The 7,796-nt window shown below is 35.6% G+C and overlaps 1 pseudogene; it reads right to left on the reverse strand.

Moving 5' to 3' along the window:
- Positions 1–5,433: 5,433 nt before the first annotated feature.
- Positions 5,434–6,726, reverse strand: LOC124079055 (F-box/WD repeat-containing protein 1A-like; annotated as a pseudogene).
- Positions 6,727–7,796: the final 1,070 nt, after the last annotated feature.

Raw genomic sequence — 7,796 nt, forward strand, 5'->3', positions numbered from 1 at the left:
TGTTGAATAAAAAGGTCCCACACATAAAGAAAGGCAAGGCAATGCCCTGCTATCTGCCAGATGGTGTCAATACAAGCTGCCAGGATCTATAGTCCCTCATCTAGAATTACATCAAACCAATTTATCACCTGGGTAAAATCATGATGAAATACCAGTCCTAGCTGACAAGAGTTGGTGAGATCTCTCATATGTTATACAGTTGTGTAATCAACCTAGCTAACCAGAGCTCCTATGAAAGATGCCATTTTCCTTTCCTTTGTAGTAAGTGCCTTATATAGAAAAGAATCTGAGCTGGACTTGGTAGAGGATGCCTGTAATCCCAGTGGCTCTAGAGGCTGAGACAGGAGGATCTTGAGTTCAAAACCAGCCTCAGCAATGACAAGGTGCTAAGAAACTCAGTGAGACCATGTCTCTAAATAAAATACAAAATAGGAATGGGGATGTGGCTCAGTGGTTTGAGTGCTCCTCAGTTCAATCCCTGATACCCCTCTCCCCACTCCCCAAAAAAGAAAAGAATCTGAATTCCTATTTGGAGCCATCATGTACTTCTCTTCCTATTCTATGATATGGCAGAACCTACTCTACTGTAGGACAGGCTCCAACTCCCACTGATGAGGTTTCCCGGTTATAATTCAGTAAATCAGCCTGACTTCTCCAGGGTTATTCTATGCCCCTCTCTTTGTAAGTCAAAGTTTCTATAATTGTTTCTCAATCTTTGTATTCTTTGCTTCATCAGTTTAGGTATCAAGACTATACTCTGAATGATTTCTTTAAAATATGACTGTAATGGAACTAGGCCTAATTACAACTCAAATGTGTACAGACAGAAAGTTCCACAATTATGACAAAACTTGACTGAATCACTGCTCCAGACTCCACAGAATACCCTACCTCTCATTCCAACAGGCATGGAGGCAGTTATAAAAGAAACATGTAAGAATTTAGAGGGATGAGTGGAAGTAAAGCAGGTCAGGACACATGAAGAAAACTTGCAATTCACTGTACCAGTAAGCAACGTTTATCTCCTTAGTTTGGAATTACAGGACATTGGTTAATACCACATACTTCACCATCAAAACATTAAATTCAGAGCTCAGTTCTGCTCCTCATTGATTGCATGATTTGGGACAAATTATTTAATTTGTAACTTCCATTTATTTTTCTGCAAAGTACATAGTAATGTTTATTGCAGAATTATTGATGGGATTAAATGAGGTAATGAATATTGAGTGCTGTACTGACCCTAAGACCTAAGAAACATTTAATAATTAAAAAATATCTTCCCTAAGCCTATCTAATTTAAGCAACTTAGTCTTTCACACTGTTTTGAATTTATACCAATAAGAAATTCATTTAATCCTAAAAAGAAGCCTTTGAAAGAAATGGAAACATCTTTTTAAAGGCTATGAAGGCAGTTTGGTCTTTTTTATGCTCGTTTAAATGAGTTTAATCAGATTGCTTTACTCTTGTTTTGTAGCTGTGAGAAACTGCACTGAGTAATGGAATAGTAACTGAAAAGCAAGACAAGTTAAGATATGTTGAACTTATAACTTTGAGATTTATCACTGGGCTGGAAGAGAATGGTCTTACGGGCAAAGGGAAAAACACACATTGCACCAGGGACTTTAGAGGAAGAAGCTGGGGAACAGTATGTCATAGTAAAAAGGCTGTCAGAGAAACCTTGGCCTGGTTCAAAATTTTGGCTGGGTCAATCCTTCACCTACAAAAGGGAAAGACAGCTCAGTGCTTAAGTAAATTCTCTTGCTGCAAATATCAATTGCACTAGAAGTTAAATGGTTTCCCATGGGACCTGGGATGCTCATGGCCATCATGATGCTTTTTTCTTAGGAAAATGCCCTGTACACTAAAAAAGTGAATTTCACACACTTCCAGAGTTTCACATCCCACCCCACTTGCGTAGGGAAGGCTTGTCCAACAAAACCCAAGCAAACCATAATTAATGTCCATATTTAGAGCCTCACATTCACATTTTCTCTTAATGATAGCAGTCCTTTACAAGCCGTGTATGAGCAGCCTTCCCATATGTGAATGTATCTCACAGTAAGAATAACTGTGATTTCCATAGAGACTTACATAACTCTCAAGGTTTACCTTGTTACCATTACTTTATTGTATGAAGATTCTTTCTTTATTTTTTTAAATTGGCACATAGTTATTGTATATATTTATGGAATACTGAGATGATAATTTGATATGTATATTTGTAATGTGTAATTATAAAAATCAGGGGAGTTCGCATTTTTGTTTCTTCAAACATTTATTGTTTATGTATTTTGAGGAATTCTGAACTCTTTCAGTTATTCTGAAATATGTGATAAATTATGGAAGACAATGGCTACTGCATGGTGCTAGAGAACACAGGCACTAATTCCTCCTATCTAACTATAGCTTGGTATCCACTCTCTAGCCTCTCTCTGTCCTTTTCCCCTACCCTTCACAGTCTCCAGGGACATATGTTGCACTCTGGTCTTCATTAAGACCCATATTTTTAGCTTGCTCAAATGAGTGAGAATGTGTGATATTTGGTTTTCTATGCCTAGACCCAATACGTTTGAGAGTGCTCAATAAAGGAGCAACAGGTCACCATATTCCATTTACAACACTAGCTAAAGACCTAGATATTCCATGCAGTTCTCCATAGGACTTTCTATTTGTTTTCTTTAGTTTAGAGAAAGAAAGGAGTGCAAATTCTATTGTTTTCTATTAACTATAATGCCAAATGAATTGGTTTTCTTTTAACATTTTTGAACAGATTTAATAGTATGTATGTGAAGCACTGAAATATTATAAACATTTTAAAATATCAAGTAGAAAATTCAAAGCTGGGCATGGCTGTGCATGCCTATAATCCCAGGAGGCTGATTCAGGAGGATCCAAAGTTTCAGGCCAGTTTCAGCAACTTAGCAAAGACCTGAGCAATCTAGCAAGACCATGTCTCAAAATAATACATTAGAAAAAAATGAAGATATAGCTCTGTGGTAAAATGCCCTTGGGGCCCTTGGGTTCAATCCCCAGTACAAAAAAAAAGGAGGAAAAAAAAAGAAAATTCAGAGAAATTTCCAAATTTTCAAATGATTCCATCTCTGGAACATGAAATTACATTATAAATAAAATAATTAGGTTATATTTGGTAATATTTTAACCCACTTAAATGCAAATTTCTGTGAGTGTTCATTTAAATTTGAAGAAGTCTAAATGGATTTTATTTACAAAAAAATAAACTATAATCCTGGCATATGTAAATTAAAGTTCAATATTTAAGTCAATTTTTGTGATTCTCTTTTTGAAAAACACTTATAGCATATTTTCATCAGACTTCTTGCAATTTAAAGAAAAAACTAAGACATTCATCTTGCAAGTACATAGATAATGACAGTTTAAGATTTTAAAATATTCCCAAGAATTGTTTTATTGATTCATAAATTATAGAGTTTATACACACTGAAGGAAGCAGCTTTAAGAAATTTGGAGTCATGACTCTGAAAAATCCTGTAATTTCACTCATTTTATAAATTTAAGAAAACAAGCTGACCATATTTTGCTGTGGGCTTCTATTGTGGCTATACAATGAAAAAGAAAGAGAAAGATCAAATTAATTTAATATTTTAGTTTTCTTTCAAACAGTGATTAAGATACAGAATGCTAAATCAGATAATTAAATATGATGAGATTCTTTACAAGCATTTTGAGAGAATATTTCTGATTCATCATATTATATGATCTGGGATTTTAATAAAACTATTTGATGTTTATACACTATTTAGTTTTCTTTCTTTTTATAAATAAAGGTTGTCTGCTAGTGGTGAAATGTGCCTGTAGTTATTATAGACTTATAATCAAAAATTTCTCTAGGCATACCAAAGTATCTTTACCCAACATCTCATGCTTTAAGAACATCTGAGGGCTGGGGTTGTGGCTCAGCAGCAGAGCGCTTGCCTAGCATGTGCAAGGCACTGGGTTTGATCCTCAGCACCACATAAAAAAATAAATAAATAAAGGTATTTTGTCCCACTACAACTAAAAAAAAGAAACATCTTTGCCGGGCACGGTAGTTAACAATTGTAATCCCAGCAGCTCAGGAGGCCCAGGTGTGCTTCCCCAAGAAAGACCCCTCCCTTACAACGCATAGAAAACTCTGCCTTTGTAGCACTTATCATAGTTTATAACTAAACATCTGGTAGATACATTTAATTAGTATTTATCTTCCCTACTGGAAATCAATTCCATGAGAGCAGGGACCAATGTCTCCTCTTTTGTCTACCTGATCACAGTATGTCTGCCACATGGCACAGTACCTAGCAACATAAATTCTTAAACTCTAGCTAATATTTTTCTCTCTAACCCTTATATCAGGTTCCCTAAATTGATGTAGTTAAATTGAGTAAAAAATTAGTAAAGAACTAATTTTACTCTAACCATCCTATTCTTCTCCCACCTCACTCACAAATTAAATAGTCCCTCTAAAATCTAGAAAAGTTTCCTTGAAAATTTAGAAAATATTTACCAGGCCATAGAATTTCTTGTAAAATGTTCTATATGCATTTTTATCAGAAGCTATACATTTCATTCACTCAGATTTCCATAATTTTGTAAAGGTATATGGAACATACTTATTTTGTTCTAATGTTAAAACTACTTTGATCATTGATTTTTTTCGTCAACCTATTATGAAAATTATAAACTCCAGAAAGAACAGAACAATGAACATTTGTATACTTACTCCTAGATTAAAAATGGGATATTTTTGCCATACTTATTTTATGTTTCTTCCTCTTGCCAACCTATGCACATATATAAATATTTATGTGACATGTCATTTCACTTCACCCTTAAGTACCCCAATATCTCCTAAAAGTAAGAACATTAGCCTACACCATCAAAATGCTATAGTTACATCTTATAAAATTGTAATTAATTCTCAAATTCCCAGCTGTCCAAAAAAATGCCACTTATAACTTTTTCCTTTTTTTGGCAAAATACTAAATTTATTTATAAGTCACATTTGGAACCAAATAAGAGAGAAAATGGTGCAGAGGAGAAATGGGGAGAGATGGCATGGGAAGTCTAAATGTTCCAATACTTCACATAAGACAGAAGGCATCTCTGATGGCAGCACTGAAGCAGTTAGCCATGCCAGGTGGACTGTCCTGGCTGGCTGCAAACCAACTATGTCCCAGCAGGAGTCTCAAAGCCTTGATCCTCACTGGTCCAGGTAATCCAGTTGGGATTTTGACTCTTGCTGCGGTTGCTCATTGTGTTCTTGGCTGGTATGTTAAATACTGCAACTTTAATGAGTGCTGGGTAAGTATGAGGTCAGTGTATGATAATTTATCTGGAGATGTAGGTGAGTGTTTGAGAAGAGGAAGTGAACAGAACCCGATAATTAGTTGTCAACTTGAGTAGTTGGATGACTTAGGGAGTCCCAGAGAGGATGATTGTGTCATCATGTAAATAATGACAATCTGGAGTTCATAAAACTGGAGTCAGAAAACTCTTCCAGAATGTTCCATAAGGGTCTATAGAGAGTCTCTGTAGGAGCATTGGGGGCCCAAAGCACCCACAAATTCCTACACTTTAATTTTTCCATCATAGGCCCCACTGACTATCCTCTTGTTATCAAATCAAATATAATGCACCAATTTCGCATGGTCTTCTAACACTCTTAAACAGGCATCACACCCTGCATCCCACAATCTGATAGTGTTGTCAGACAAGCCACTCACCACCAGCCTGTCTTTGTACTGCAAACAGGCAATGTCTCTTTTGTATCCATTTAGAGCCTAATAAATTCAAACTCTTATAGTTGTCTCCAGATGCAGAAATACTGTCCTTGTCATCAAAGTCTACAACACTGATAGCAGCTCCATGTCCAACCAGCAACCTCGGAAGGTAATATCATTCAAGGAAGCCATATCTCACACAGTAATGGGGTGATCTTTGAAGCAGGTCACCATCATGCTATTTAAGTGCAGAATTCATTCACAATGATAAATCAAGGTTTAGCATTTCACTTGTATTTACATTCTATACCCTGAATCTGGAATCTGATGATCCAGTTACAAACCCTCTCACCATACTGGAAGCATGGGACAGAACCTGTGAAGCCTGTGAAGATTCACTTGAACTTCAATGTGTTTTTATACATTTCTTTATTGTGTTGTCTCAAAGACTGCTTATTATTTTCTACTTGCAGATTGTAACAGTAAACTCCTTTGTTCATTTTACTCCAGCAATAGTCTCTCTATAAGTTGTGTCTTCCACATCTCCAATTAGATTCAATTTTCTCAATATCATGTATAATTTTAAGATAAAGTACCTTATAAAAAGAGTTGAGAGGAGCATTCCCATCTGAAGGTTTGTTTCTGATAAATACTGTCCCCACCCTCTTCATTCTGCTAGGACTCTCCACAGAGAATCTGTCCTGACCATTGTCTTGATGAGTTTCTTTCAAAACATGCCATCCAACATCATTCAGTACCATTGATGCAGACAAGTTCAGCAGCACAAAGTGATATGGCATCTGTATGACAGAATGCTCTCAGCAATATGATCCAATCCTCCAGCTAGTAGAGCAGTTATGAAATCACTTTGCAGCACATGTTTAAGATATGAGTTTATGTGCCCATGTTGGTAATGACACATTTGAGATATAAGATATTACACAAACTCAACTTAATCAGACTCAGACAACTGTTCAAAATATGACACACAGTTCCTTTTACTTTTCATAGCTTGTTGAGTTTCCATTGCTAGCTACATCCATACTGGAAATGTCACTGGCAAGATTTGGCCACACAATTTTCAGTCTTCAAAGCAGTGCTTGCCAGACATACTGCTTCTTGGATTAAGCAGAGTGGCATAGCTTTTGTAAGTATTTTGCAGTAGAAGCAGCAGTGAACAACAAAAAAAATCAAAGAATTCATCAATAGTATCCTTTATTTCCAAGTTCATTCTTCTCTGGTATTGTCTTCCTATGGGGTTTCTTCTCTCTCTGAGAAATTCATAAACTTGAGCACTTCCTCCTACAGCAATGTCTGGGCTGGGTCCATAATTGCTGGGGCCACTGAGTCTGCCCTCCACCATTCCACCCCTTAGTGCTAGGCCACAGCCAACACAGTGAGGGCAAATGTAATGTTATTTTAATTTTGTGATCATTAACAGTACAAAAGATTAAAAATGGCATTCATATAATATAATAATATACAACAAAGAAAAATGCTGCATGCAACAACATAGATGACTCCAAGAAAATGCATAGTTCTCAAGAACAGGCAAACTTGTTTATCAATGGTGATAAAACCACAATAATATTTACCTAGGAGTGGCAGTGTTTATGGAGGGGCACAAAACAACATTCTGGAGTGCTGGAAATGACTTCTCTTAATATAATTAATAGTATATGGGTGTATATGTTTGTAAAAATTCCTACAATGAACTTCTGTGATATACATAATTTTTTCCTAATATTCACTATTTATTGAGTTCTTTTAAAGTGATATAGACTGAGTGCATCTCATGTTGCACAAAATATAGTCATTTTGATCATCTTAGTGATCATGAAGTACTTTATTGAGTGCTTTAAGTGAAATAAACTCAGTGGGTATCAGGTTGCAAAAAAAATTTATTCATCATAATGGACATCTAAATTCCAGATTCTTTATAATCACAATCTTATAAATGCCAGTTAAGTTATAAATGCTAGTTAAGTTATATGTTCTTATAAATGCTAGTTAATGCTAGTTAACTTATAAATGCTAGTTATAAGATAATCTTTA

The sequence above is a fragment of the Marmota monax genome, unplaced genomic scaffold (assembly GCF_021218885.2).
Source record: "Marmota monax isolate L192 unplaced genomic scaffold, Marmota_monax_Labrador192_F-V1.1 WCK01_AAM20220418_F8-fsc00529, whole genome shotgun sequence".
Taxonomy (NCBI): Eukaryota; Metazoa; Chordata; class Mammalia; order Rodentia; family Sciuridae; genus Marmota; species Marmota monax.